The sequence below is a fragment of the Aquarana catesbeiana genome, linkage group LG07 (genome assembly GCF_042186555.1).
Source record: "Aquarana catesbeiana isolate 2022-GZ linkage group LG07, ASM4218655v1, whole genome shotgun sequence".
In the NCBI taxonomy this organism is placed as follows: domain Eukaryota; kingdom Metazoa; phylum Chordata; class Amphibia; order Anura; family Ranidae; genus Aquarana; species Aquarana catesbeiana.
In genome coordinates, this window is record NC_133330.1 from 67,514,353 (window position 1) to 67,530,932 (window position 16,580).

The 16,580-nt window shown below is 40.9% G+C and overlaps 1 protein-coding gene across 3 annotated transcripts in view; it reads right to left on the bottom strand.

Annotated features, from left to right (window-relative positions):
• CACNA2D3 (calcium voltage-gated channel auxiliary subunit alpha2delta 3) overlaps positions 1-16,580 on the bottom strand; it is a 1,508,837-nt gene that overhangs the window by 726,402 nt on the left and 765,855 nt on the right. The gene's annotated exons all lie outside the window — the stretch shown is intronic.

Sequence of the window (16,580 nt, forward strand, 5' to 3'; positions counted from 1 at the left end):
GGGAAGAAGCTGGGGAAGAACAAGATGGAGGAAGAAGAAGAACACCGAAGGAAGACCAGAAGAAGATGGAAGAAGAAGCAGGGAAAGAAGACATTAATAAAGTAATTGTCAAAAACCGTCTATTGTCTTTTTTTAACATTTTTGACACTTTCTTGTGAAATGGTAGGGGTACATTTGTACCCCATTACCAATTCACACAAGGGGGGGCTGGGATCTGGGGGTCCCCTTGTTAAAGGGGGCTTACAGATTCTGATAAGCCCCCCGCCCGCAGACCCCCACAACCACCAGGCAAGGGTTGTGGGGATGAGGCTCTTCTCCCCATCAACATGGGGACAAGGTGCTTTGTGGGGGCTACCCCAAAGCACTCTCCCAATGTTGAGGGCATGTGGCCTGGTACAGTTTAAGAGGGGGGGCGCTCTCTCGTCCCCCCCTCTTTTCCTGCGGCCTGCCAGGTTGCGTGCTCGGATAAGGGTCTGGTATGGATTTTTGGGGGACCCCACGCCATTTTCTTTTTAAATTTTGGTGTGGGGTTCCCCTCAAAATCCATACCAGACCTGAAGGGTCTGGTATGGATTTTGAGGGGGGCCCCCACACTATTTTTTTTTTAATTTTGGCGTGTGGTTCCCCTTAATATCCATACCAGACCTGATATGGAATTTGGGGGGACCCCCATGCATTTTCTTTTTTTAATTTTGGTTCGGGGTTCCCCCGTGGGGGAATCCCATGCAGTTTTTATCAATGAACTTCATGTGTATTGCCGGACCGACAATTCATTATAGCCGCGAGTAGTTTTAAATGACTTTCTTTCCTTGCTGTCAGACTGTTCTAAACACGGGAAACATGCGCCACTTTACATGCATACTATAGACACCCCCCAGGTACGAAATTTAAAGGAATATTACACTTTTATTATTTCACTTTAAGCATTATTAAAATCACTGCTCCCAAAAAAACGGCCGTTTTTAAAATTTTTGTATTGAATACATGTCCCCTGGGGAAGAACCCAGGTCCCCAAACACTTTTTATGACAATAACTTGCATATTAACCTTTAAAATTAGCACTTTTGATTTCTCCCATAGACTTTTAAAGGGTGTTCCGCAGTTTTCGAATTTCCCGCGAACACTCCAAATTGTTCGCTATTCAGCGAACGGGCGAACAGCCAGTGTTGGAGTCGAACTCATGTTTGACCCGAACATAAAGCCCATCCCTACTTTTGAAGGGAAAGAAGTGGAATATTCTGCAATGGCCGAGTCAATCACCTGATCTCAACCCAATTGAGCATGCATTTCACTTGCTGAAGGCAAACTAAAGGTAGAAAAAGCCACAAACAAAGAACAACTGAAGACAGCTGCAGTTAGAACCTGGCAAAGCATCAGAAAAGAGGAAACCCAGTCTTTGGTAATATCCATGGGTTCCAGACTTCAGGCATTCATTGCCAGTAAAGGATTCTCAACAAAATATTAAATATGAACATTTTATTTAGGATTATATTAATTTGTCTAATTACATTACATTACATTACATTACATAACGTTATATTATATTAACTTGTTTTATACTTTTTTTTTTAATATTTCTTCAGGTGCGTCCTGGTTTCTGGCCTGGGCCAAAAAAGATGTCAAAACATTCCAGGAGTCTTCATGGATATTTTTTTTTCTTTCATCTGGAGAAGGGGAGGAGGAGCACATCCCCCCACCTGCATGCCTGAGCTAAGGGTAGATGATTCTAGAAAGTAAATGCTACACAAATAATTTGCTCTTACTCAAGATGACTCAGATACAGTTGAGTTCTGCTTTAAAATATGTGGGTAGCAACATGTTTTTCCTCTATTTATAACAGCAATAGAGATTTTGTTTAGTATTTTATTTCGTTTTGTATAGAGTGTGGAAAGATTATAATATGTTTTACTGCCTTTGGAGGCTCCCTTGGAGAGATTAGCATATGGTTTATAAAATGAAAAACATAATTAAAGTATAGACAGACCCTAAGAGTGAAATGATTGTATTATCTCCCTTTTGATCTGTAAAATATAACATTCCTTTGTTGTAAAAAAAAAAAAAAGGTTGTCCCCAAGACAGGAAGTGAGGGGAAATCTCTTAAACAGAGCCCTGGATAACAATAAAACCGACTTGGATTTAAAATACCTCCCATTTGTTACAAATGAAAAAAGAAAGCTTTGGGTACAGATACATTTTACATTTAAAAAAATGGAACCAGACTGAAACATTTATGACTGTATAACAAAAGCAGAGAAAATGCATGCAATCCATTGGCTGTTCCTAAAAACAAATCTATAGAGGAATAAAGAGGCTGTCTTTGTAATAAAGAGCCCGACGCAGTTATTGATGGTTTTTGGGCAGCTTAGCTCAAGGGAGCTCTGTAAAATTTGGAAAGTTAATGTAGCATTTGAGCACCACATGTTAAAGAAACTCCAGGTCAGGATTAAACAAGGCGATTAAAGAGAACACATTTTTTTCCACTTTGAAAAATAAACACTGTCATAATTTGGTCCTTAGAGCAGGTTTTTATTATCAGCACAGAAACAGAAAAATGTGCCCAATAAACGTCACCGTGGGAAGGTAATTCCAAGCACTCGACAGAACAGACTGTACAGTAGGACGCTGCGGTCAACTCTCCCCCGAAAACATTTAAAGGAGGGCTGCACAATGACACAAACTCATTTTGTACAGTTGTAAAATATAAAATAAAAAATCTGCTTGCCTGTTCTGGATGAGTGTTATGTGAAAGATTACGGTAGGATTTAGACAATAGTTTTAAATGTGGTTTATGTTTCCCAGATGGCAAGAGAATTCCCTACAGTCACACCATCTTTTCACAGTAACATTGCAGTTTGAAGTACAATTGCCTTGAAAAGCTGACGTGCGCGGTTTGATTTGCAGTGTCCGCATACATACCGCATGAGTAGCGATTCCAGATTCACCGCGTTTAGGGCTGTATATTACGTTCATTTAAGCATCTGGGCCAATGTGATTAGTAATGACTGATCTCAGGTAAGAAATCCCAAATATTTTCCTTTGCAAAATGTGAATTTATCCAGATGTACAGACCTGAGCTATTGATCATTTAGTAAGGCCCCCAGGCCCCTCTCAACCAAACTTTCTTTTTTTCTTTTTTTAAGACAAATAATCCAACTAAATCAACCGGAAGGCTGGTTTTATTCATTCTCTTTGTAGTCTTGAAATTGGTAAGGACAGGTGAAATTGATTTGTCAAATGACAAAAGCGAACCCAGATTGAATAATGGTATAATTAGCTACCCTGCCCATGTTTCCAAGAACTTTTAATAGGAAAATTGGAGGGATATGAAAGATTACAAGGTAATATCCAAAGATGATGTCAGCTCTGTCTGGAGTGGTAGGTAAAGAAATGTGATGGATTTTGCATGTGCTTGTCCAAAGTATGGGTGTAGTGTGGGTATTTGTTTGTCCTAACCAACGTATATATATATTATCTCCTGCAATAATATATATATATATATATATATATATATATATATATCAGGAAATAATATATACTGTATGTAAATATATATATATATATATATATATATATATATATATATATATATATATATATATATATATATATATATATATACGAGTGTGTGTGTTTCTTTCATAATAGTTGCTGTCCCAGTAAAGAATAAAGTCTGGTCAACAGATGACCACATTCTAAAACCACATTCTAAAATCCTAATCGTTACATGATCTCTTATGTGTCTATGAAGAAAAGAAAGATCTACAGAAGCAAAACTAATGCTTGCAGTCTTGTTGGATCACTATACAGTATACTCTTTTCTCCAGGTCAGATGTATTTACCCCAACTCTATTGTCCAGGTCAGGTGATTGTACCCCTATTCTTATTTTTATATCAGATTTATCTACCCTTAAGCCAGTCATAGATGGTTGGGATTTCGATACTGGCCGAGATTCGGGACTAGCCGAGATTCGAACCATGTATGGGCAGGCTAAATGTACCGAAGCTGATTGATCGATCATCTTGGGTACAACCAGCATGGGGGATTTTTCTACCTACTGTTACTGTCAGTGGCTATAGCTGCTAGCAGCAACCTTTGTAATCTGCCGGCCGGGAATGCTCCCCTCGTCCTCAGCTGGAAAGAAAATCTTATCATCGATGGACAACCTTAGTCTTAGTCTTCAGGTCAGGAACCTATACTCCTACTCTATTCTCCAGTCAGGCACTTCTACCTCTCCTCTCCAGGTTTGCCACTCCAACCTTTTTGCTTTAGGCAAGGTACTCCAACCTGTCCATGTTGGGCACTTCAACCTTTCTCTTCAGGCAACGCACTCCAACCTGTCGAGGTTAGGCACTCTAAACTCTCCTCTTCAGGTCAGACACTCCAACCTCTCTTGTTCAAGTCATTGCTTCTATTCTATCACTCTCCTAAGATTAGGTGCTTCTACTCATATTCTCCTCTCCAGTTCAGGTTCTTCTACTCATACTGCTACTGATCCTCCCTCTCTCCAAAGTATTACATAGAGGATCTCACAAAAGTGAGTACAGCCCTCACATTTTTGTAAATATTTTATTATATATTTTCATGTGACAACACTGAAGAAATGACACTTTGCTACAATGTAAAGTAGTGAGTGTACAGCTTGTATAACAGTGTAGAGTTACTGTCCTCTCAAAATAACTCAACACACAGCCATTAATGTCTAAACCGCTGCCAACAAAAGTGAGTACACCCCTAAGTGAAAATGTCCAAATTGGGCCCAATTTGCCATTTTTCATGTGACTCATTAGTGTTACAAGATCTCAGGTGTAAATGGGGAGCAGGTGTGTTAAATGTTGGTATTATTGCTCTGACTCTCTCTGGTCACTGGAAGTTCAACATGGCACCCCATGGCAAAGAACTCTCTGAGGATCTGAAAAAAAGAATTGTTACTCTACATAAAGATGGCCTAGGCTATAAGAAGATTGCCAAGACTCTGAAACTGAGCTGCAGCATGGTGGCCAAGACCATATAGCAGTTTAACAGGACAGGTTCCACTCAGAACAGGCCTTGCCATGGTTGATCAACAGAGTTGAGTGCACGTGCTCAGCATCATATTCAGAGGTTGTCTTTGGGAAATAGTCATATGAGTGCTGCCAGCATTGCTGCAGAGGTTGAAGGGGTGGGGGGTTAGCCTGTCAGTGCTCAGACCATACGCTGCACACTGCATCAAATTAGATTTCATGGCTATTGTCCCAGAAGGAAGCCTCTTCTAAAGTTGTTGCACAGTTTGCTGAAGACAAGCAGACTAAGGACATGGATTACTGGAACCATGTCCTGTGGTTTGATGAGACCAAGATAAAATTATATGGTTCAGATGGTGTCAAGCGTGTGTGGCGGCAACCAGGTCAGGTAATTTACATGCAGGGCGCCAGACGAATTGATACCAATGAGATTTTTTTTTTAAGCACATGATTAAAGTCTGAGACTCTAATTGGCTTCAAAATAGGGTGGGCTTGGGGCTCAGAGCACTGCGCCCAAGCCCACCCAGTTGTGTGACAACAGCGAATTAATATTCGCTATTGTCTTCCTGTTTTTTCTCCTGGCCAATCAGAAAGCAGGTCCTGAAACCCGTCCCCCAATTGGCTGAGAGGGAAGCAATCCTATTGGCCGCCTAGGAAGAGGCGGGAGGAGAAGTCACCTTGATGCCATAGAGGAGGAGACGCAAGGGAAGCTGCCGCTCACCACCTGGAGGAAGCGCTGCCCACAACCTAGATGGGGTAAGTGCGGGGCTGGTGACCGACTGACCTGGGGGGGGTGTGCCGGTGACCCAATGAGTACCATTCATATCTGTGCAACTTCAAGTGGCAGCGACTTCAGCGTTGTCCCTGCACTACCATGGTCTGACTTTGATGCGACCTGAGGTCCGTGGACCTCAAGATTACACAGGCAAGTGGCGTCAAAGTCACGGCAAAATTGCATCAAAGTTGCGGCAAAAATCGTGGCAAAATCACGGCAAAGTCACGTGACTTTCAGGTCGCACAAGTGTGAAAGGGGTCTAATGGCATAGTGCTTAGCACTTCTGCCTTGCAGTACTAGGGCCCTTGGTTCAAATCCCAATCAGGACACTACCTGCATTCAGTCTGCATGTTCTCCCTGTGCTTACTTGGGTTTCTTCTGGGTCCTATGATTTACTCCCACATGCCAAAGACCTGCTAGTAGGCTAATTAGCTTCTGTATAAATTGGGTCTAGTATACAGTATGTGAGATAGGGACCTTAGATTGTAAGCTACTAGAGGATAATTTGAATGTACAATATGTAAAGTATTGTATACATTTTAATTTTTGTTGCTATATAAATACATGTAATAAATTAACAAATAATAATAAAAACAAATCTCTGTGTTCTTTTAATTTGTTTGGATTGCTGACCATAAAATAAGAAATAAAAAAAAAACTCTTTCTGCATGTGGACAACAAGTCTTTAGATAACATTTTCCCTTTCATAAAAAAATGACCTCAGAAAACTGCGCCATCCTGGAAATTATTGTGACTTATTTACAGTTTGATGTAGAGAGGAAAGAGCTAGCAAGAAAAGATAATGCAAAAACCAGATACTCTTAGACAGTAAATGAATGTCCAAGGGAAAAACAATTACTGGACTAAACATTTTAATGTGCGTGAGTACTGCAGCAACCAGAGGGAATAATAAAAAGTGAATAATGAAAAAGTGATTTACTTTAAATAATTTTATATTGTGAAATAAAAGGTGTTAAAGGTAGTGCATGTTAAGTGATACAGTGAAGACAAAAACAGGGATAGGAATTCTAATAAACATTATTTCAGTAGCCTTTTCTTTTGTATATTTGTTTCCACCTTTCACAATTTTAGCGTGTACGGCAATAGTTACATATCGTATTTATCGGCGTATAACACGCACATTCATTTTAAGAGGGCAGTTTCAGGAAAAAAACTTACATTTTAAACAAGAAAGTTTGAAGCATAATAAGGGTCAGTGCCCATCTGCAGCCTCACCATTGCCATTGCCATCAATGCAGCCTGATTAATGCCCATCTGCAGCCTCACAAGTGCTATCAATGCAGCCTTACCATTGCCATCAATGCAGCCTGATCAATGCCCATCTGCAGCCTCACCATTGCCATAAATGCAGCCTGATCAATGCCCATCTGCAACCTCACAGGTGCCATCAATGCAGCCTCACCATTGCCATCAATGCAGCCTGATCAATGCCTATCTGCAGCCTCACCATTGCCATCATTGCAGCCTGATCAATGCCCATCTGTAGCCTCACAAGTGCCATCAATGCAGCCTCATCAGTCCACATCAATGCAGCCTCACTATTGCCATCAATGCAGCAGCCTCACCATTGCATTCAATGCAGCAGTCTCACCATTGCCTTTGATGCAGCAGCCTCAACATTGCCATCAGTGCAGCCTGATCGATGCCCATCTGCAGCCTAGAGGGGACAGGGAGGGGGGCGGGATGAGCGCCAACAGATTACATACAAAGACAATCTCCTATGATAGACAGAAGATTGGCCCAATGGTGGCCCAGGAGACAGGACTTCCTATTACAGAGGCTGCCAAGTAAACAGGAGATTCTCACTGTATGTAATCTGACGGCGCTTGTCCCGCCCCCTCCCTGTCCCCTCCGAGGCAGCTAAAATTGAAGTATCGGCGTGCTGTATCACACGCTATTTGCACCCGATTTTCATGGTGAAAAAGAGCGTATTATAGGCCAATAAATATAGTAATTAGTCTGGTTGAAAAAAGACACAAGTCCATATAGTTCAACAAATAGAAAATGAATAAAAAACCTCTATATACACAATCCTATACTTGCAATTGATCCAGATGAAGGCAGAAAAAACCCTATAAAGCAGGGGTCTCCAAACTTTCTAAACAGGGGGCCAGTTTACTGTCCCTCAGACTTGGGGGGGGGGACTGTGGCCATTAGTGTCATTGGGAGGAATTATGCCCCTTCGTTGGTGTTGGTGGGAGGAGTTGTGCCCCATCGTTGGTGTCATTGGGAGGAATTGTGCCCCATCATAGGTGTCTTTGGACCCAATTGTTGCTGTTTTTGGGAGGAATTATGCCCCTTTGTTGGTGTCGGTGGAAAGAGTTGTGCCCCATCATTGGTGTCATTGGGCTCAATTGTTTGTGTCATTAGGAGTAACAGCATCCCACTACTGTGTTGGCGGGAAGAGTTTGCCCCATCTTGGACTTAGGGGACTCAGGATAAAATTATGAGAAAATTTAAGGGTCTATGCACACTTGTGTGTTGTAGTAAGGCATGCTAAAACATGCACGTTAATGCGTGTTACCACAGTACACAGGAATGCACCTGCTCTATTTAAGTTGCCCATTGCTATCTGCTGTACAGAGCATTGGAGTACCATAATGACACCCAAAAAAGGGTCAGGTGGATTATTTCATCAGTTGATTAAGAATGGACTGTCTTAATGCAACACATGTTAACACACAAAGTAATAAGCATGAAAGTGGTTGTAAACCATTACATCTACCTTTTGAAGTGACTGGCCCCAGGTGATACCCAGAGATAAAACAAATCCTACTACATAAGTTGTCGCTGTGTATCTGCAGCTATCTCTCCACATCCATTAAAAGTCCAAAATGTATAAATCATGTCTGAGCTGTCAGAAAACGGGGGGCATGGAGCTAAAGTTACACTCTGATTGGATCAAAGCTGATTGGATGGAAGGGACACACCCTCCTTCACACAGCACACAGGAATAAAGCTGAGGCTGTCAATTACCTGGAGGTCCCTCCCCTGTCATCTTTTTGTCTCTAAACCTGTCAGAAGTGACTCATGCTGATAGCAGAAGAATGAAAAAGCAGACAGAAATTACACTTAAAGTATTACTAAACCCACAACAGTAAAATCAGTCTGTATATGCAATAAAGCATGCTTGTTATACTTGCTGTGGAATCTAAGGGGTTAATCCTCTGCACTGTGTAAAAAAGCTGTTTGATCCTGTCTTCTTTGATCCTCCCCTCCTTTCACTGCCCCCAATCCATCTCCTGATAGTACAGAGTCTTTGGAGTCACTCTGCAAATGCTTAGTTTGGTGTGTATTGCTAGAGAGTTTTTTTTTTTTTTTTTTATAGGGAAGGTGCATGTGATCAGTACAGGGCCAATCAGCACTGTCCAGGCAGAGGGTCGGGGGTACTGCAGCCTCATAGGACAATCAGGGAAGAATGAAAACTCCTCCTACAAGCTTTAACCAGACACTGATAGAAGTCACAAGACTGCTATATACTGCTGACGAGAAAAGTATTTAGCAGTTTATATTTATAAAATAATTGCATTTCTATGTTCTGTGTACTGTGGGAGACCAGATATAGTGAATGAAGGGTCCAGGGTTTAGTAACACTTTAATGCTCTGGAGAGAGGCAAGTAAACACCATAGAGGGACATGCTTTGATCATATTTCATGTCTGAGGTTTACAACCACTTTAAGACACCTCTTATGTGTAAATAGGTCCTAAATCAAAGAGTATCTTAGTTAGGTCCTTAGTAATTTAACCCAAATCAGTTTGCTAGACAAATGTTAGAGAGTTTATTGAAAAGTAAACACATATAATAATAATAATAATAATAACTTGCATATTTATCCATAAATATTATATTGGAATACTTTTATATATAACTATATGTCACATATATCTTTTATACACTTATTTTCACAGTACTTTGTTGCACCTTGAATGCATTTCATGAATTTTAATATACAACAGATAATACAAAACTTTAACAAGTGGAAAACCAACCCTAAGACTACAGAAATGTGTCAAAAATTATTATCTTCAGTATTAAAACAATTCATAACCCCTGGTCTTAATATTACATCAAATATTAAATAATTTGCAGACTGTGGATTAACCTAAATTCACTTTAATCTAACCATGAAACACGGATGGTGCAGATAATAAAAATCAAATGGATACCCCATGAACTGTTCCCTCAAATTGCGGAAAGACTGCATGCGGGATTCATTATGCCGCTCTGCGTTCACGTCTAATTGAATTAACCGACGTGCATATGTCAGATGGATGAAAGACGGCGAAGGGTAAACTAATGATCTCATTTTGCCCTTGGTGAACATTGAAATAAATCAAGACAAAAAAACTGTGGTAAAATACAATAAGAAAATATTCCAAAACATAATCAAGCCAAAAAGACAATGTATTGTGTTTTTACACTTAGGAAAATGAAAATACAACCCCAAAAAAATATATTAACTTTTAACTGCTTGTATAGAATTTTTGTTATAGCAAATGAAGGTGGCTCCATTAATAATGTATGTGTTAATGTATTTTGTAAATTCAATTTATGTAAGCATATATTCTGTGTGAATTTATTTTTGTTCATTTTTGAAGTGTCACATTGAAAAAAATACAAAAACATAAATTTAGCACCTGTATAAAATGGAAAAATCTATGTGGATCAACTGCACAGGTGCAGTCAGCAGAAAGAAGATTAGAAGATTTAGCTTACAAATTCTCGGGATTGGGGCAGGCTGTGGGATGAAGGTAACGCTGGGGAATGGGGAAGGTGACCTTAGGTTAGGTGGCTAGGTAGGAAGGATAAGAGTACTGAGTGTGAAAGTTCACTTATCATTTAAACTTATAACCAACTGCTAGACTTCAGCACTTAATTTGTATCTAGTACCAAACCTTTAACCTTAAAGGGGTTGTAAAGTTGTTTTTTTTTTTTTTTTTTAAAATAACAAACATGTTATACTTACCTTCACTGTGCAGCTCGTTCTGCACAGAGTGGCCCCGAACCTGGTCTTCTGGGGTCCCTCGGCGGCTGTTTCAGCTCCTCCCCGCAAGCATTTACCACCTTCATGCGAGCTCCCTCGCACGGTGGTGAGTGCTTGCGGGCGCGCTCCCGTGATACAGCTGGCGGCTATAGCCGCTCGCTGTATCACTCGGCCCCGCCCCCGGCGCGCCGCGTCATCGGATGTGATTGACAGCAGCGCGAGCCAATGGCTGCGCTGCTTTCAATCCATCCACTGCAGCCAATCAGCGACCAGGCTGAGCTGCAATGAAGCTGACGAGGACGAGGAGCGAAGATTCGAGGCGTCAGGTAAGTAAAACGGGGGGGCTGGGGGCGGCGGTACTGTCAAAAGTTTTTTCACCTTAATGCATAGAATGCATTAAGGTGAAAAAATTTTTACCTTTACAACCCCTTTAATCTAATCCTTAATGCCCAGTTGAGTGCAGTGCAATCAGGCTATATACAGTGGGGACGGAAAGTATTCAGACCCCCTTAAATTTTTCACTCTTTGTTATATTGCAGCCATTTGCTAAAATCATTTAAGTTCATTTTTTTCCTCATTAATATACACACAGCACCCCATATTGACAGAAAAACACAGAATTGTTGACATTTTTACAGATTTATTAAAAAAGAAAAACTGAAGTTTCACATGATCCTAAGTATTCAGATCCTTTGCTGTGACACTCATATATTTAACTCAGGTGCTGTCCATTTCTTCTGATCATCCTTGAGATGGTTCTACACCTTCATTTGAGTCCAGCTGTGTTTGATTATACTAATTGGACTTGATTAGGAAAGCCACACACCTGTCTATATAAGACCTTACAGCTCACAGTGCATGCCAGAGCAATTGAGAATCATGAGGTCAAAGGAACTGCCTGAAGAGCTCAGAGACAGAATTGTGGCAAGGCACAGATCTGGCAAAGGTTACGAAAAATTTCTGCTGCACTTAAGGTTCCTAAGAGCACAGTGGCCTCCATAATCCTTAAATGGAAGACATTTGTGACCACCAGAACCCTTCCTAGAGCTGGCCGTCCGGCCAAACTGAGCTATCGGGGGAGAATAAAATTGGTGAGAGAGGTAAAGAAGAACCCAAAGATCACTGTGGCTGAGCTCCAGAGATGCAGTCGGGAGATGGGAGAAAGTTGTAGAAAGTCAACCATCACTGCAGCCCTCCACTAGTCGGGGCTTTATGGCAAAGTGGCCCGACGGAAGCCTCTCTTCAGTGCAAGACACATGAAAGTCAGCATGGAGTTTGCTAAAAAACACCTGAAGGACTCCAAGATGGTGAGAAAAAAGATTCTCTGATCTGATGAGACCATGATAGAACTTTTTGGCCTTAATTCTAAGCAGTATGTGTGGAGAAAACCAGGTACTGCTCATCACCTGTCCAATACAGTCCCAACAGTGAAGCATGGTGGTGGCAGCATCATGCTGTGGGGGTGTTTTTCAGCTGCAGGGACAGGATGACTGGTTGCAATCGAGGGAAAGATGAATGCGGCCAAGTACAGGGATATCCTGGACGAAAACCTTCTCCAGAGTGCTCAGGACCTCAGACTGGGCCGAAGGTTTACCTTCCAACAAGACAATGACCCTAAGCACACAGCTAAAATAATGAAAGATTGGCTTCACAACAACTCCATGACTGTTCTTGAATGGCCCAGCCAGAGCCCTGACTTAAACCCAATTGAGCATCTCTGGAGAGACCTAAAAATGGCTGTCCACCAACGTTTACCATCCAACCTGACAGAACTGGAGAGGATCTGCAAGGAGGAATGGCAGAGGATCCCCAAATCCAGGTGTGAAAAACTTGTTGCATCTTTCCCAAAAAGACTCATGGCTGTATTAGATCAAAAGGGTGCTTCTACTAAATACTGAGCAAAGGGTCTGAATACCTAAGACCATGTGATATTTCAGTTTTTCTTTTTTAATAAATCTGCAAAAATGTCAACAATTCTGTGTTTTTCTGTCAATATGGGGTGCTGTGTGTACATGAATGAGGAAAAAAATGAACTTAAATGATTTTAGCAAATGGCTGCAATATAACAAAGAGTGAAAAATTTAAGGGGGTCTGAATACTTTCCGTCCGCACTGTACATATACATGTAGATAGTAACGATTATGCTCCTCTTTTAGCTTTTCATTTTACTTGCTATGTGTTACAGCAAGGATTAAAATATCCTCAGAGAGTATGAGTGCCATTGATTGGAGTACTGTGCAGGGAAGCATTACGGACAGCTAAAGAGCAGTGGTCTGACTCTCCAGCATGCTGGATAAAGGGTTAAAATAAAGTACAGGTTATTTTACCCTTTGTTGCAGCACATAGCAAGAAATCAAGAAAAAAAATAGATAAGCATATTTATTATTGTATATGCAGCCTGTCTGCATTACCGTAAAAAAATATAAACGGCTCGTTTGAGCTTTAATTAGTAACTATTACTAATTACTAACACCTAAACTAACACAAAAAAATAATTCTTAAAGCTATATTAAAGCATTGTTTTTAATAACAAACATGTTATACTTACAGAGCAGCCTGGATCCTCCTCTTCTGGGGTCCCTCGCCGGTGCTCCTGGCTCCTCTCTCCTTCTAGGTGTCCCCAAAGCAAGCAGATTGCTCTGGGGGCACCCAAGCAGGCACTCTCCTGAGCCTCAGCTCTGTGTGTATATTCACACCCAGAGGCGCGGCTCAACCCCGCCCCCTTCGTCTTCCGATTGGCTCACTGGCTGTGATCAACAGAAGGAGCCAATGGCTCCGGCTGCTGCCAAATGCAAATTAGAAGTGTGAGTCCCTGGAGAGGCTAGGCTCTCTTGGACATCGCTGGATCAAGAGGGGGTTCAGGTAAGTATTGGGGGGCTGGGGAGGCAGTTACACACAGAATGTTTTTTACCTTCATGCACAGAATGTATGAAGGTAAAAAACCTTGTGCCTTTACAACCACTTTAACCTAATCCTAACACTTACTTTTATCCCCAGCTAAACCTTAAAGTGGAACTAAATGCTCTCAAACAACATTAACTTTAGTCCTTGAACTGCTAGCCTTAGTAAATTGATAGAAAGGTATACTATATTTGCTTTTGTCAAACTATTTTTTTTTCGGTTTCTGGCCTAGGCCAAAATTATGTCACACATCCTTTGAGTCTTTATGTGTATTTTTTTTTCCTTCATCCAGAGAAGGGCAGCCTCCTGCCAGCATGCCTGAGCTAAGGGCAGATAGATTCCAGGAAGTAAATGCTACATGAATCATCTGTTCATACTTAGGATGTCCACTTTTTAAAGTGATTTCTCACCAAAATATGTCATTGGGACATGGATGGGTGGGGGAGTTTGCTTTGGGTATCAAAAATAAATTAAACAGTATTTTCAGTTTGTGGTGCAGATACAGTTTAATTCTGTGACTGACTACCTGGCAACCCCCCCCCCCCCCCCCCAGGTGCTTCCGCCAAGATACAGCTTCCTCCACTCTGGAACCAGGAACCAGATATTATAGTGGAGCATTGCATCCAAGAAGTATACGACACTAGTTTAGGGCAAACTGATACTGACTTACTGTAAATTCACACAGAATATATACCACGCAAATCAGGTAAGGGCTTGATCACATTACCCTAAACAATGCAAACTGTAAACAGTAATATCAGTATTTAATGAACAAGTAACATATACAATGAGAGAAAAACATCTTAATAAACAGATTACACATAGCAGCAGGAGACACCAGCATCAGGTTGTTTAAGTCCAGGAGGGGGGATTGAAGCAATCAATGTATTTGGTGAGAATAAATACTGCACTAAGTTGAACTATAATAAAAAAAAACAGTTGCAACATACCATGTGATATAATATCACAGCATATCAAATAAAGTAAAAAATGTTGCGCTAATAACACAAGTGACCACCTATCACATAGGTAGTGAAAGAAAATAAATGAATAAGGTCCACAATATTCCAAGTCATCCAGGCAAAACCCGTGATCCATGAAGAATCAAAAGTGCAACACAAGTTGCATAAACAAAATGTGCTGTGTCCACCCGCCTCCACCAAAAGAGCATTTCACAATTAAAACATCCGCGGGTACACAGGAGATAGCTTCCCAAATGCTTCTGGTATCGACATAGTGACACCACAGCTAGCTCTCCCCTACGCGTTTCATCATATATGATGTCATCTGGGGCACGCAGAATCAATCAATGCTGGTTTGGGCACCGATGCCCCCACATCTGTATCCAGGTCCTAGGTTCCCAGAGTCTGTGTGTTTTTGGGGGAACAGGGACCCAAATCTTAAACAAAACCATTCCAAAGATCCCCCAGTCACACGCCTCCCAAAGAATAGAGCCCCCTCAAAAGCCAGGGCCCTAGTCCATAGTCAGTAGGCAAGAGGTTACCCTGCAGTCCCCTCCAAAAGCCCCTGTCCCGGTTGGATCTGTCACTTTAACCTTATTCCCAGCTAAATCTTGACAGGGATCTGTCACAAGTTCCACTTTAACCTTATTCCCAGCTAAATCTTGGCTCTAATACTATATATCTAATACTGACATTTACTTACCTTGTGTCAAAAGTACTGATACCAAATGCTAACAATTCCATACTAAACAATAGCGCTAAAATTGCACTGCTAAAAACTGCTGTTCCATATTGTCAAAATGATTGTTTTCCCCTTTTAATAGCTATATTTTCTTTTCTCCTTTTATAACTTTCTTGACAATGTGTTTCCAGATAACCAATCCCCACCTGTATTAAAAAGTGACATAAATTCAGTGTAATGTCTAATCTCCCCCATCCCCAGTAATGTTATTTTCTTCAGTGCCTTTATAACATGACTGGCCAGAATATACATCACAATAGTTGTCTGACAAGTCTATTCAGCCTGTTGAAGATGGTAGATAGGATGCAGACAATAGGCTTGTCGTGATTTAACGTCTGCTGATGACTGCATCTAACTAAATCTTTAAAGAATCTATTTTAAGAAAATGCTATTTCATCTTATCTCACGATCTGTAGCTTTCGTCTCTTAGTTCCCAATCTTCATTTTTTATTACAAGGAAGATAAGTTATATTCTTCTTCTCCGAGAAGTACAAGATACACAGTCATTGGGGTTGGGGGGGGGGAGTGAAATAATGAAACAAGCTTTTTGTATTACAGCAATAACAGTCTGTGTTTAAATTCTAGCGAACGCTTTGTTAGAAAGAAAAAAAAATCAATTTAATAAGAGCCAGACAATGGTACAGCTGGGACATTCAATTTACAGGACGAATGTTTTACTTGTGCAGAATCAGCACGTTCCTGAAATATGGACATGCGGCTACAATTGTATAGAATCTTTGTATCCCTGAAGATGGAAACACGGGCAGGAAGGAGGAGAAGATATACAGTCACCGCCAATGCCCCAGTGAAATTGCGCTATCCGTTTTTCCTTTGGCATGGTGTCGCTGGGTCTGTTTTATTTCATGTTCAGCTTAAAGGCTAAACGAGTTATACGCCTTACTTTCAACTATCGGTACTTTTAAGCTTTGAACCTAGGGGGAACAACAACGGACATGTTTTTTTTTTTCTTTTGCTTTTAAGTATAATAAGATCATATTTGTGCCTGACAGTGGGGTATGTGGGCTGTGTCATACACAAAAACTATGAAAGAGCCATAGAACATATGATTCAGGGTAGCTTGTGTATAAGAATTATTGAATTAATGTACAAATAGTCAGTGGAAAAGTGCAAGACATTTTTAGCAAATTAAAAAAGGTTTCTGGTTGAAATATAAAATAACATCTGCTTCTAG